Source organism: Canis lupus, chromosome 17 (assembly GCF_048164855.1).
Source record: "Canis lupus baileyi chromosome 17, mCanLup2.hap1, whole genome shotgun sequence".
Taxonomy (NCBI): domain Eukaryota; kingdom Metazoa; phylum Chordata; class Mammalia; order Carnivora; family Canidae; genus Canis; species Canis lupus.
Window position 1 is genome coordinate 32,867,950 of NC_132854.1, and position 15,615 is coordinate 32,883,564.

The following is a 15,615-nucleotide window of genomic DNA, read 5'->3' on the forward strand; positions in this document are numbered from 1 at the left end:
GCAGAGGGAGAAGCAGGTTCCCTGTGGGGAGCCTGATGTGGGACTCAATCCCAGGACCCAGGATCACACTCTGAGCCCAAGGCAGATGTTCAACTGCTAAGCCACCCAGGCACCCCTATATAGACATTTCTAAAACAGATTATTCTGTATTTCATTCACAGCACTATCCTGCAAAAAGAGCTTGCTATTCTTGGAATGGATGGCTCCTTGCTGTTCCAATCTCAGTTCAAATGCCACTTCCTCAGAGGAGTTACTTACTGTAAACTCCTGTCTAAAGTAGCCATTTCTTACCACTACTCCTAGTAACTACCTATCAAGATATTTTATTGTATGTAGCACTCATCACAATGTGGAATTATTTTTTGACTTATTAGTTTATTTTGCTTAATTTTTAGTCATACTCCTGAATGGAAGCTTCATAAGAGAACCTTACCTAGGCAGTGGATCCCCAGCCTAGGTAGCTAGCACATAGTAGAGATGCTTGGTAAACATTTGTCTAGTGAATAAATGAATAAATAAAGGGGTTTTAGTTGGCATTTTAATTGGCTAAATTTACTTTCATATTTCCTTATATGATTACATTTCCCTAGAGTATAGTTATGATTAAATATAATGATCAAGCACTAAAACAATGTTGATAATTAGTGTAGTATTTTATCCATTTATTCATTTTAAACATAGTTCTTGCCTTTGTGGAAGTAACACAAAGAGAATGTTGGATTAGTATCGTGTTAAGGAAAAGTTCAAAATATAAAGAGAGATCTTAAAGGGGGGAAATAATTGATTCTAGGGTGGGTTCAGAAAAAAACTCTAGAAAAAAATACCTTTTAAGCTGAGACTAGGGTGACCAAAATAAGTTATTGTCCAAATTGGAACAGATTTGAGGGTAAAACATGACAATAAACATAATTAAACAATTTATTTGGCTGATTCCATCTTACTTTATTATACTGGTGAGCTAAACAACTATAAAAGAATTATAAAATATAAATTAGTTCTTTGAGACAGTTTTTTTTTGAGACAGTTTTTTTAAAGATTTTATTTATTTATTCATGAGAGACACAGAGAGAGAGAGGCAGAGACATAAGCAGAGGGAGAAGCAGGCTCCCTGCGGGGAGCCTGATATGGGATTCGATTCTAGGATCCCAGGATCATGACCTGAGCCAAAGGCAAATGCTCAACCACTGAGTCACCCAAGTGCCCTGAAATAGCTTTTTAAAAAGGAAATATTTTTAATTAAAGGAGGTAAAAAGAGACATCAGTGACAAGTTGGGTAGCCAGTCTTCAGGGTGACCCTCAAGAAGCCTCACCTCCTGATATTCATACCCTTGTGTAGTCCTAATCTACAATGAATCAGGGTTGCTCTATGTAATTATAGAATATAGCAGAAATGACAGTGTGAGATATTCATGACATCATAAAAGGCATTCTTACTTGTGCCTTGCTCTCTTGAATTGTTCACTCACAAGGAAGGCAGTGGCCACTTAGGTAGCCCCAGGAGAGGCTTGTGTGAACAGGAAATAAGACCCACCAACCACCAGCACCAATTTGCCAATTATGTGAGTAAGCCACCTTGGAAGTGAATCCTTCAGCTCCTGTAAAGGCTTAGGAGGAATATAGTGCCATCACAACTTGACTGGAACCTCATGAGAGACTAGGCTAAACTGTTTCAAATTCATGACCTCAGAAACTATAGATTATCAAGGCTTATTGCAGAGGTGCCTGGGTGGCTCAGTTGTTTAAGCCTCTGCCTTTGGCTCAGGTCATCATCAAGCTCTGCATCCGGCTCCCTCCCTCCCTCCCTGCTCAGTGGGAAGTCTGCCTCCGCCTCTGCAGGGGGGGGTGGGGGGGCCCTCATGTTCTTTCTCTCAATTAAAATATTTTAAAAATAAATATTTATTGCATTAAGCCATTCAGTTTTGGGATAACTCATTATGTAGAAATTGATAATTAGTACAATAAATAATGCAATATCTGGATCTGACAAAATTACTATATAGATGTTGGATTAGATAAAGACCAAATAGAGGTATTACATTTACTGGTAATGATAACTGTACTGTGGTTTTATTATAAAAGAGTATCTTTACTTTTAGGAAATAAGTACCAAGGTATTTAGGAACAGAAGGCAAAAAGTTAGAATATATGCAACTTACTCTCAAAGGTGAGAGAAGAGTTAGGGCTCTTCTAGTCTAGGCATTGTTAGCAATGAGACAAAATGTTAACAGCAGGTGAGTGCAATCAGAGGATATATAGCTATCCTCTGTACATTTTTTTATTCTTCCAACTTTTCCGTGTGTTTGACATTAATCCCTAACAAAAAGTTAGAGCATGTTTTCTAAAAAAAAATTAAACACGTATAACTTTGTACATTAAAGCAAAATTTAAAATCTTTAATCATATAAGCATTAAAATAGCATCTGATTAAATACTCAATGGATATTCATATAGTTTAATCAATTTCCTATATAACTGTATCTAATACCACAACAGTATTTTTCCAAAGACTATTTTTATTATGTTCTATTCTTTTTACAAAATTGCTAGCAGTCTTCTTTAAAATGCACTTCATTGCTGATAAACTAGGAATTATTTATATCTCCTACTGACCCATCTCTATAGAGCATAATAATATTTTTAATAGAGAAAGCACTCTTGGTTATTGATGAAGTACCTGATAAACTCAGAGCTAATTCTACTTAGTAAAAGATATTCTTTTTTTTTTTTTTTTTTTTTTTTTTTTTTAAATTTATTTTTGTTTATTTATGATAGTCATACAGAGAGAGAGAGAGGCAGAGACACAGGCAGAGGGAGAAGCAGGCTCCATGCACCGGGAGCCCGACGTGGGATTCGATCCCGGGTCTCCAGGATCACGCCCTGGGCCAAAGGCAGGCGCCAAACCGCTGCGCCACCCAGGGATCCCAGTAAAAGATATTCTTAATTCTAATTTGTTTTATATTAAGTTGTACAAGTGATTCAACCCTAATATTTTTATAGGTACTATCTTTTTGCCTCCTTTTGAGTAACTTTGTTGATTATATTTTTCATGAGACCAAACTGATCAAATAGGCTTGCTTAATTTGTGAATCTTGAATTTTTATCCAAATTGAGATGTTCAAAATCATAGGCATTCCCAATTCCTTTGCATCCTGAGATGGAATATAAATTAATGCAAAATTAGCTCAATCAAAAGTTGCTTCAGATATTTCAAAGCTGAGCTGTTCATTTTTAAAATGAAATTTTACACAGAGATATGAAAGTTTATGTAGTGTTAGAATATTCAGTATCTTAACCAGGTGGGTAAATACATGGATATACATATATACACATAAGTTTATATAAAATCAGGCTATGAAACAATCATTAGACAATGAAAATATATCAAGATGTACCCTTATGATTAATTTACAACTTTATGTATATTATACCTGAAAAAAAGTTAAGTCTCATACCTCCTAACTCACTTCCTTTTTTGCTTTTATAAGTATAAATGTTAATATCTCTTGGTTGTAAGATTTAGTTGTAATAATTGCAATTTTTAAAAGTTTGAAAAACAATCTTTTTGACATACCATTGGTTAAACAGCTTTAGAGATATTCAACTGATTTTTAAAATATGCAACCAAAATTTAGGAGGATCAGTTAATTTATAAAAAGGTTTATTGTCAATGTAGGACACTTAGGCTGGCTTCAAAGTAGTCCTTCAGAGGTTAAAACATTTCTAAAATCCGATGATGCTAAGCAGCATAGCTCTGCTGAAGCTTTTTCTAATTAATTCAACATCTGCTTCATCACAGCAATTTTATAGTTCAGTTAGTTTATCTGTGCGTATATATAACAATATTGTAAAATGTGACATCTACAGGTTCTATTTTGATTAGTAGACATTGCGATTTGTTTGAATGTAATTATTACTTATATGTATACCACAGTAGATAAAGGAAAATTTCTGCCCCATAAGTTCCTTAATTTAGTAAGAATATTGCTTTTACCAAAATGCTGTGCTCCACCACACATGCATCTTGTTCATATTATCACCACAAAAGTAATTTTTTGTTCCATTTTGAACTTAATCAAGTTTACAATAACATTCACAGCAATATCAGATGTTTCACTTTTAGTTGAATAAACTTCCAAAAGCTTTTCTTTGATTTCATGAACTGCATGAAAAAACAAAACAAAACAGAAACCCTATTATTGGAATTCACTTATTTTGTACCTGAAGCATTTAATGACCCTAATGTTATCCTGCTGCCATTTAACTATCATAAAGCCAATACATTAACCACAGTCACTTCAGGTTTCAAAGGTGTTAAAGAAAACTTAGAATCAAAATAAACATTAATTTAGAATAACAAGCAATTGATTTAGATGAAAAGATATGGTTCATGGATTGATATGTAAACACACCTTCTGTAGATGCTTCTGTATCATCCATCATAGTGAAAAGTAAATGTCAACAAATAATTTTTGCAAGTTACACATCCGTAATCAACTATCTTGAGAAATGGAAATTCAGTATTTAATTTTTCATTAAACGTGCCCTCTCATTTTTTAGCTCATTGCTGCCAAAGGATTTACTGCAAAATTTAAAAAAGCATTATAAAACAATAAAAAATAGTAACTGTTGATGTATTATTTATAACCAAAAAAGGACAAAACAACTGTAGCAGCAGCTTTCAGATTCCTCTATGTAAGCACTGACTGTACTGTTCAGCTTCTATTTCCTATATGTGTTATTCAGACTGCTGTAACAATATACCATAGTCTGGGTGGCTTAAACAACAGAAATTTATTGTCTTAAAGTTTTACAGCCTAGAAGTCTGAGATCATGTTGGTTACCAGAATGACTGGGTTCTGGTGAGAATTCTCTTCTAGCTTACAGACAGCCTTCTCACTGTATCCTCTCAAGGCAGTAAGAGAGATCTCTTCTTATAAGGTCACAGTCCTGTCAGATTAGGGCCCCATTCTCAAGACCTCATTTAATCTTAATTACCTCCTAAAGATCTTACCTCCAGACCTAGTCACACTGAGATTTAGAGCTTTAATGTAGGCATTTGGGGATGACACAATTCAGTCTATAGATTCCAACCCTCTCCTCCACAATTCATGTTCTTGTCACATGCAAGATAATACTCATTCCATCCCGACAGCCCCAAAAGTATGATCATTTCATCATCATATCTAAAGTCCTGAGCCTCATCTAAATATCATCCAAATTAGATGTAGATGAGACTCAAGGTATGATTCAGTCTGAGGCAAAATTCCTCTCCAGATGTGAACCTGTGACCAGACAAGTTATGTGCTTCAAAATAAAGTGATAGGGCAGGCATAGGATATACATTCCCATTCCCAAAGGGAGGAATCAAAAGGAAGGGTTGACAGGTCCCAAACAAGTCCAAAACCTAGAAAGGCAAATTTCAGTAGATCCCAAGTCTCAAGAATAATCCTTTGATTTGACACTCCAAACCCAAAGGGGTGGCAACATCACCCTCACAACTCTGAGGGATGGCCTTACTCTCTAAAACAAAGGAGAAAACATCCTTGCCCCCTGAGCCTGTGGTGGGAGTGGCAGTTCTAATGATTGCCATCAGGGTCATTCTTCCCTTTTCTTAATGAATAAAACATTGTATGCTGCTGACTGAGTAGCATTATGGTCCAGTCCTGAAGATTCCAAGATATCCAAACCTTCTTTCATTCCATCCCACTTTCTTTGTTCCTTTTAGTTCACACTGGTGGTGTATTTGCTGGCATAATCCCATCTCTATTCCTGACTTCTACTGAAATAGCTGATTAAGTCCATGAGTCACACCTATGATCTCTTTATCAAATGGTGATTCATCCATATCCTTAGCCACATGCTTCAAAACAAGCTTTGCAATTTTTTGTAATGTGGATAAGCTAAGAATTTTCCAATCTTCAAATTCTGGTTACTTTTTGCTCAACATTTTCTTCGTCAATTTCTGTCTCTCCTTTTACTTTTTATTATAAGCAGTCAAGAAGGAACCAAGATGCTCCTTCAACACTTTGGTTAGAAATCTCTTCAGCTGAATATACGATTTCATAGCTGATAGTTCTGCCTTCCACAAAACACCAGGATACAGTTAAGCCAAATTCTTTGCCAGTTTATAACAAGGATTGCCTTGCTTCCAGTTTCTAATAACATGTTCCTCATGTCTGAGATCTCACTAGAATCACACTTAGCATCCATATTTCTAGCAGGCACTTAAAAACTCTTGCAGTCTCTACCCACTACTTATTATCAATGTTGCTTCCACATGTTTAGATATTTGTTATAGAAGCACCCCACTTCTTAGTACCAAAATCTGTGTTGGGATTCTTCAGAGAAACAGAACAAAAGACAGCTCTAAATAGATCTAGATATATTAATAAAGAAGGGGTCCCAAGCAAGTCCAAAACCTAGACAGGCAAATTCCATTAGATCTTAAGGGTCAACTTGAGTCTTCATGAGAAAAGTCTAAACTATGTACCTGTAATTTTGGTAAAAAAAAAAAAAAAGAAATTCCGGATAAGATGACCATTAAGGAGCAGACAAGCATGATAACAAGATAATCAGAAGAGTATAGTTTTCTGGAAGCAAAAGATATAAGGATTTTAAAAAGGAGGAAAGGCTCAAATGGAGGGAAACTGATACAAGTAGAGCAAATTGAGAGGGAAGAGTGACATAGTCATTAGTCATATTAGCATGAGATTTTTTTAAGATTTTATTTATTCGACAGAGAGCACAAGCAGGGGGAGGGGCAGGCAGAGGGAGAGGGAGAAGCAGGCTCCAGGACTCTGGGATCATGACCTGAGCCCAAGGCAGACACTTAACTAACTGAGCCACCAGGTGCCCTAACAAAAGAATTTTTGATGGTGCAATGGGAGCAAACGTCATATCAGAGTAGAGTACAGATGAAAAGGAAGATGGATATCACAAATGTACAAAAAATTTTTTAAGTTTGCCTTTCATACTTGTTGGAAACAGTATAGTAACTGTAGAGGCCTCTTTTAGGCAATAGTCTTGTGCGATGGGAAATGCATCAGTAACCACTAGGTGAATGCAAACAGGTTCATTAAATGACCCACCTTGAAATAACCATAGGCCCTAAGTAACCAATTACAAGCAAGCACAGTTACAAAGATTACCAAAAAATGGAAAATTCTATACATCCCCATACTCCCTCACTCTACTCTATAATGTGGCCCCTCACCACCACCTTATCACAGAAAGTCTCTCCTTTGCTGTCCTGCTCACTACTCCCTTGCAATGTATTCAGTAAACTTCTCTTTTGTTCTGTCTTGGTTTTTTTTTTTTTTTTTTTTGCATTGCTTTTTTTAAAAAACAAAATGAGAGAAAATAACAATATATCACACTTAGTAAAGGTAAATATGGTTTTGTTAAATTTTTGCTTCCTTTATATATATATTTAAAACATACATACTTGAGTATGTATGTTGGGTCATGACGTAAAATCTATTTCTTACTGTGGGTCACAGTAAAGTCTCTGAAAGTATATGAGAAGAATTTAGCGTTGACCCAGAACCAACAGGTTCTTTCATCACTTATGCTGCCAGACTCTGCTTGATCTGAGCACTCCACATTTGGTGGCCCCCCGTCTGATCAGGATACCCCACAATAACTAGAAAAAGAAAAGGAGATATGAACATTATTTTGAATTAAAATTTATGCATATACAGCCTGATATTTTCTCAATACTTTCCCCAAAAATTATATGTGGAGATAATAATTTATAAAAACCAACACAAATGGCTAATAAGTCCTCATAAAGTAGTAAGAATTTTTTTTCTTTAAATTATATTATTTATAGGTATATTTTAGAGGACTTTAAGGTAGAATGAGAAACACTGAACTGATTTCTTAAACTGAAAAACTAGGGAGGTTAATACTCAAAATAACTAAAATATAACTTAAAAAACAATAAATATGCCCTGGCTGAGTATCAGATGGCTGTGCGAATTTGGGTGAAAAGTCTTTAGGATTTTGCTTACCTCATACACAGATGAATAGCTCAAAAATAGAGCATGATTGTCTCCACACATGTGGAACTGGAGCAAGTTTAAGTTCTCAATGTTCTAGTGCTTGAATTTATAGCCACAATGAATTCTTATTTCACACCTCCTTGGTGCCAGTAGTGTTCATTGGGTCTGACACCATTTCTACTGTTTATTGGTTTATTTTGTCTTTACTGTTCCATTTAGGTAGTGTTACAATATAAGTTACTATAGAAATGCAGAGCATAATATATATGCTTTGTTTATAAGTATAGATTTTGTGTAAGTTACATGGTAGCCTCTGAAGGACTAACTTGAGCAGGTAAGCAGCTACATCAAGTTAAATTAATTTAATTAAATTAGTTAAATCTCATTAACAAAGAGAGACTATCTTATTAAATTATATTATAATAACTCACGTTAACCACTGAAGTAGTTGTTTCTGTCTGAATGAGAACTGGTGTTGAATTAGCAACAATGGTTTTTTTAAGGTTTTAGATACTAAACATTTTTCTCCATTGAAACTAATGGTAATTATGCTTGAGCGTTAAAGGAATTCAACCTTTAACTATCATTTTCCATGAAGAAATTCACCTTGTAGGCAAGGGAAAAACTGTCTAAGTTGGAATTTAGAGGGAATAAGAGTTTATATAAGATTCAAGTCTTTTTAAAAGTGTAGTTGTTACAGATTACGTGGAGGTCAATAAATAATGTGTTCTAGTGCAGAAACAATAACAAACTGCTTCCTGTAAGAAATTGCTCATTTTAAAATGAAGGACATTTTTTATCTGAAAATGTACCATTTGGTGGAATATATACTCTCTCTAGAGCATAAAATGTTCTTCAGGCAAATGAATGTAGTCATTCAGCAAGTGTTACAGCAACCTTTCCGGAGTTCAGTTGAATGTTAAAACAATTCATGTCACTCATCCTAAATTTAGGGGAACTTGAAGACAGTTGATATTTGGATCCAGATGATAGACATCTAGAATTTTTATTAGGAACCCAATAATGAATGGCCAAAAACAAGTATGTAATGTGGCTGTTTGGGGTATTTTTAGGTCTTCTGTCAATACTTAAATTCTGGCCCAAACATATACTTTAGTATTCATCAGTAACTTAAGTCAGCAAGACATTTACTGCCAGGTTGTACTAAATAGAAAATAATTGCTACAGATGAGTGTATTCTATAATTTGCTTTTTTCCCCAGTACTATAGAAATGTACTACTGAGATCAGAACTCTAACTGATATTTTGTATTAGCCAGAGAAGAAAGTCAATAATAGTGCTAGTTTCTAGATAAAATCACCATCTTCTACTTGGAGTTTCCTTCAGGCTTTATAATGATTCTAATATTCTTGCTTAAATAATAGACCAGAAGGAGACTTTTTCTGCTAATTATAAATCTTATATTTTATAGTAGATTCACTTTAAATTCTTCCATATTTTGCATTCAAAAGGCAAGACTATAATGTATTTAATTGTAAATTGTGAAATGTAAAACCTTTCATCCCTAAACATTAAGTCCATTAGTAACCTCAAGGTAAGGACTGTTCCTTATTTCAGAAGATAAACTTGGATGAGTGTTCTTGCAAGTTAATATCGTGATTGGGAGATTGTGGAAGGGCAGTGCATCTCTTAAAATGACACTCCTCTGTAGAGTACATCTCTCCAGACACTCCTCCTTTCCCTAACTCTGCATCTTTGACTCCCTTACCCCCAAACAAATCCAAAGGGTTTATTTCCAAATCCATTTTTTTTTTTTTTTTTTTACTGCATCAGGGCCTCTGACTCAAATAAAGCTCATTTCATGAAGACATCTTAAGGTATCTATACCATTAAGGTGACAAGGGAGAGTCTATTTCTCCTGAAGGAACAGTTTAATGGGTCAGAATCTCTGAGGGTATTTGTAGGACCTTTATTTAAAAGTTGCCGCCTTTATATTAGCAGAGAAATGCTTTTGCTTAACTCAGATATAAAGGTTTTTATTATCAATATGTGAAGGTGGGGAAGCAGGGTGAGATTCAGAACCAGAGGCAGTGGGAGTCTGCATTGTGATCAAATTATTTTATGTAATTCCACAATTAAATTGTTTTAAATTAAAATTAAATTAATTACATTTAGTTGTCACTCAATCCTCCACCCTCCAGATTTTGTCTTTTGTGGGCTAAAATCTGTTTACATTGTATCTTCAGTGCCTAGCACAGGAGCATCAAGCAAAAATATTTGCCAAAACAATAAATTCTCTTTGTAGCCCTTATTTTTTAATTTTTAATTCATTTTTAGCCCTTATTTTAACTATATAGATATAAGGTGTTTCAAAGGGCTTTTAGATTAACTTTATTCATATTGACCACAACACTCAAGATAATTCTACCAACTGGAATTTTATCTTAAAGAGTTGGGAGAGAAGATATCATGACACTCATAGGGTATTTATTATTACTGATGAATACATAAGAGATGACACAGTATGACAGTTAAGAATATTCAATATTGGAGTGATTGGTTTCTAATCCTGCTTCCAGGTTTTGTTAACTATGCGACCTTGAACAAAATTGATAAACTTTTTGGATCTCATGTTTCTCATATTTACATTAAACATAATAATCATTATTTTACATGGTTGTCATAAATGTTAAATCAGATCATGTATGTAAAACTAAGCTTCTAGTAAGAATGGTGCCACTTAGTGAGTGCACAATAATGATACCTATTTTGAGCTGATTAATATAGTTCCAAGAAATAATTAGAAAAAATAAATTCTGAACTTAAGATGATTCCTGATTTGGCATAAATGGTCAAGTGGCTTTGAAAGAATAGAGAATCTTAACTTCAAATTTTTGATTAACTGGTACAAGAATCGGCAATATGTCTCTAGTAATTACCTTTTAAATCTTCATTAAAAGTCTGTAAAAAGCACAAATGCCTTGTGTGCACATTTGTTAGTTGTATTGTGAAATTAAAAGAAAAATGTGATAAATTGCACATCTGGGAGGGTGCATTTATTTTCTATTGCTGCATAACAAATCACCACAAACTTAGCTGCTTAAAACAGCGCCCTTTCATTAGCTTACCCTTCTATTTCAGAAAATCAACTTCGATAACAAACACCCATTTATTAACTCATGGTTCCCAAAGTTAGAAGTCTGGGCAGGTTTGATGGAGTTCTCTCTTTAGGAAAGAGTCAAAATCAAGTTGTCCACTGGGCTGGGTTCTTGCCTGAAAGCTTTGGGGAAGAATCTGCTTCCAACATGCCAGAGTGCTGGCAGCATCTAATTCAAAAGACCTAAGCCCTCTTTCCTTGCAGGCTGTCAGCTGGATGTTAATTTCAGCAACTAGAGGTCACTCTTCAGTCCTGGCATGTCAGCACCCTTCATCTCCAAAGTCAACCACAGTATATTGGATCCTTCTTGTGCTTAGAATCTCTCTCCTTCAGCTATCTTCAGGAGAAAAACTGTCTTAAAGTAATTAGGTTAAAGCCAATCCAGTAGTGACTCTTTTGATTATCTCAAAGTCAACTGACTAGTAACCTTAATTACCTCTGCAACATTACTTTTACCATTTAATGTAACAGAATCATGGGAATAACACCAGGGAACAAAGGTCATGGAGCCATCTTAAAATCCTACCTATGACAGAGAAATGTGAACAGTTCTGGAAGCTGAGACCTAAGGGAGATCAAGAGTCCTTCCTGAGTATAGAGAATCCAGAAATGGACCCTCAACTTTATGGTCAACTAATATTCAACAAAGGAGGAAAGACTATCCACTGGAAAAAAGACAGTCTCTTCAATAAATGGTGCTGGGAAAATTGGACAGCCACGTGCAGAAGAATGAAACTAGACCATTCTCTTACACCAGACACAAAAATAAACTCAAAATGGATGAAAGATCTTAATGTGAGACAAGATTCCATCAAAATCCTAGAGGAGAACACAGGCAACAGCCTTTTTGAATTTGGCCACAGTAACTTCTTGCAAGATACATCCACGAAGGCAAGAGAAACAAAAGCAAAAATGAACTATTGGGACTTCATCAAGATAAGAAGCTTTTGCACAGCTAAAGAAACAGTCAACAAAACTAAAAGACAAGCTACAGAATGGGAAAAAATATTTGCGAATGACGTATCAGATAAAGGACTAGTATCCAAGATCTATAAGGAACTTATTAAGCTCAACACCAAAGAAACAAACAATTCAATCATGAAATGGGCAAAAGACATGAACAGAAATCTAACAGAGGAAGACATAGACATGGCCAACACGCACATGTGAAAATGCTCTGCATCACTTGCCATCAGGGAAATACAAATCAAAACCACAATGAGATACCACCTCACACCAGTGAGAATGGGGAAAATTAACAAGGCAGGAAACAGCAAATGTTGGAGAGGATGCAGAGAAAAGGGAACCCTCTTACACTGTTGGTGGGAATGTGAACTGGTGCAGCCACTCTGGAAAACTGTGTGGAGGTTCCTCAAAGAGTGAAAAATAGACCTGCCCTATGACCCAGCAATTGCACTGTTGGGGATTTACCCCAAAGATACAGATGCAATGAAACGCCAGGACACCTGCACCCCGATGTTTATAGCAGCAATGTCCACAATAGCCAAACTGTGGACGGAGCCTCGGTGTCCATCAAAAGATGAATGGATAAAGAAGCTGTGGTCTATGTATACAATGGAATATTACTCAGCCATTAGAAATGACAAATACCCACCATTTGCTTCAACGTGGATGGAACTGGAGGGTATTAGGCTGCGTGAAATAAGTCAATCAGAGAAGGACAAACATTATATGGTCTCATTCATTTGGAGAATATAAAAAATAGTGAAAGGGAATAAAGGGGAAAGGAGAAAAACTGAGTGGGAAATATCAGAAAGGGAGACAGAACATGAGAGACTCCTAACTCTAGGAAACGAACAAGGGGTGGTAGAAAGGGAAGGTGGGCGGGGGGTGGGGGTGACTAAGTGATGGGCACTGAGGGGGACACTTAATGGGATGAGCACTGTGTGTTATTCTATATGTTGGCAAATTGAACACCAATAAAAAAATAAAAAATAGGACCTGCCAGAAGCAGGCTGGGGCACAAGATAAGAGCTGTTTAGATCTTTGCCATAATATTCATACTGATGGTAATATCAATAATAATATTATAAAACTTAAAAAAAAAGTCCTTCCTGAATATAGAACCTCAGTGAACAGAACATGAAGACCCAAACAAACCCTAAGGAGACCCACAGAGGGACTTGGCTAACATCTGACTTAGATAACCTTTCTATAGACTACTTCAAGATACCAAGCACACTGACATGAGATACATTTTACCACCATCCATCAGCAGTAAGAGGGAAATCCCAGAACTCAACCTCAGGTGGCTCTTACTGAATGTTTCATATGCCCACCAGCAATTTGTGCTTTCATCAGGCTCAAAATCTATGGACATAAATATGTTGTTAATAAAATTGGAGAAATATGTTGCTAGAACCACAAAATTGAGAAACTTACTATGAAATGAGGGAAATAAACCTTAAGATGCTACTCTCAAGGTGTAAAAGTGTTGCAGCTCTTGAGTGTGATTTTTACAAAAGCATAAGAGAATGACTATCTAAAGCTGTCACAAAGTGCTCCTTGAAAATAACTGAACTCAGTACATGACTAATGCATGCCAATAAAATCTCAGCGATATATGTCAAAAGTGATACTCAGAAAAATCTCATCTTTTATTGGCCATCCTGGAGGGCTGCTTATCCATGGTTGGGGCAGGGGGAAGGGAGAAAAGATAATTAAAAAGATAACCTTGGTTAATGAAGCATAACTTATATTGATAAAACTACAGAGATGATAAGAGCCCAGCTCAGTTAATTATTACAAAATGAATAGATCAAACTAGCCAGAATCTAAATTAATAAATAGGCCAGGACCTGTACAACAGAAGCTTTCCCCATGTCTCTGTCATGTCCCGAGGTCCAGTCTCCTCCCAACTGGTATCTCTTACCCTGATTTATAATTTCCTAGATTAGTTTTGCCTGGTTTTCAGTGTTATATGATTGGAGTTACACAATACATAGTGTTTTATGCCTGGATTTTTTTCTTAACATTATATTATGAAGTGTAGTCGTAGTTCTATCTCACTGATGCATAGTATTCAATTGGATGAATTTATCATACTTTATCCATTCTATACTGTGATACACTTGGGTAATTTCTAGAATTTGGCTATTAAGGGTAGTCTTACTCTAGACATCTGCATACACCCCTTATCCTGCCATCTTCCTACTCCCCACATTTCTATTTGTTATATGCCTGGGAGGGGAATTATTGGATCAGAGTAAATACACATGGTCAGCATTGTTAGATGATATCAAAGTCTTTGCCCAAGTGGCTATCCCAATATATAGTCTTCCTAACTTTAGCAATTTTTAAAAAAAATTTTTAATATATTTTTTTAAAGATTTATTTATTTATTCATGAGAAACACACAGATAGAGAGAGAGAGAGAGGCAGAGACACAGGCAGAGGGAGAAGCAGACTCCATGCAGGGAGCCTGACGTGGAACTCGATCCAGAGTCTTCAGGATCACACTCTGGGCTGCAGGCGCCGCTAAACCACTGTGCCACCAGGGCTGCCCTAACTTTAGCAATTTTTGTGTATAGTGGTACCTCACTGAAGTTTTCTTTTGCATTTTCCTGGTGATAAATTAGGTTATGTAACTTTAATGTATTTATTGGCTTTTTGGATATAGCCAATATAAGAGTATAGCCAATGTAAAGAGTAAAGTGCTGCTTTACTCTTACCTCAATTTCTCTTGATTTTTTTTGTTATTAATAATTTTGTGAGATTTCTCTATATGTTTTGGGTGTGAGCTATTTGTTGGTAAACTATATATTTATATAAAGAGAAAATATGTCCTTCTCTGTGGCTTGCTTAGTCATACTCTTAATGGTGTTTACCAACAAACAAACATCTTTAATTATAAAGTCCAATATTTTTTCTTCTTTCTGGTTAGCATTATTTGTGAGCTGATCATAATATATTTCCTAAGTAGTTCCATTTCCTCTTAGTAACTAGAAATCTTCAAGATAACATTGCCCCCATGCTAACAAAAAGAGAAGCTTGAATGATTTACAAAATCATATTTTGTTTTGAACTCACAAGAGATCTGAGGTTAAAGAAGCAACCAAGTAAACTTAATTTCAGAGTGACAAGCCTCTTTGAAGAAAATAAGGAAATTCAAATTGTTTCAGGTTTGACACTGCAAGAGAGGAAGAGGTAGAAACAAGTAAGAAGACATCATGTGAAATTTTAACAGATTTTAAAATGTTAAACATGAGCTTGCTTATTATTTTAGAGTAAAATTCCATGGTAAAAACAAACAATCCAATTAGGAAAATGGGTAAAAGATATGAGAAGACATTTTGCCAAAGAGAATATACTGATAATAAATAAGCACATGAGACTTCATTAGCCATTAGGGGAAAATGCTTTAAAGCCACAATAAAATATCACCACATACTATTAGAATGGCTAAAATAATAAATAGTGACACCACCAAACGTTAGGATGCAGAAAAACTGGCTCACTCATGTATTGTGGGTG

The 15,615-nt window shown here is 35.5% G+C and overlaps 1 long non-coding RNA gene across 4 annotated transcripts in view; it reads left to right on the plus strand.

The window, feature by feature from the left end:
- The first annotated feature begins 1,452 nt into the window (after window positions 1-1,452).
- The window catches only part of LOC140608014 (uncharacterized), a 106,946-nt gene continuing 92,783 nt past the window's right edge, over window positions 1,453-15,615 (plus strand). For all 4 annotated transcript variants that reach the window (XR_012009959.1, XR_012009961.1, XR_012009960.1 and 1 more), the window contains exon 1: window positions 1,453-1,559. This is a non-coding gene — a long non-coding RNA (uncharacterized lncRNA). The remainder of the gene's footprint in view (window positions 1,560-15,615) is intronic.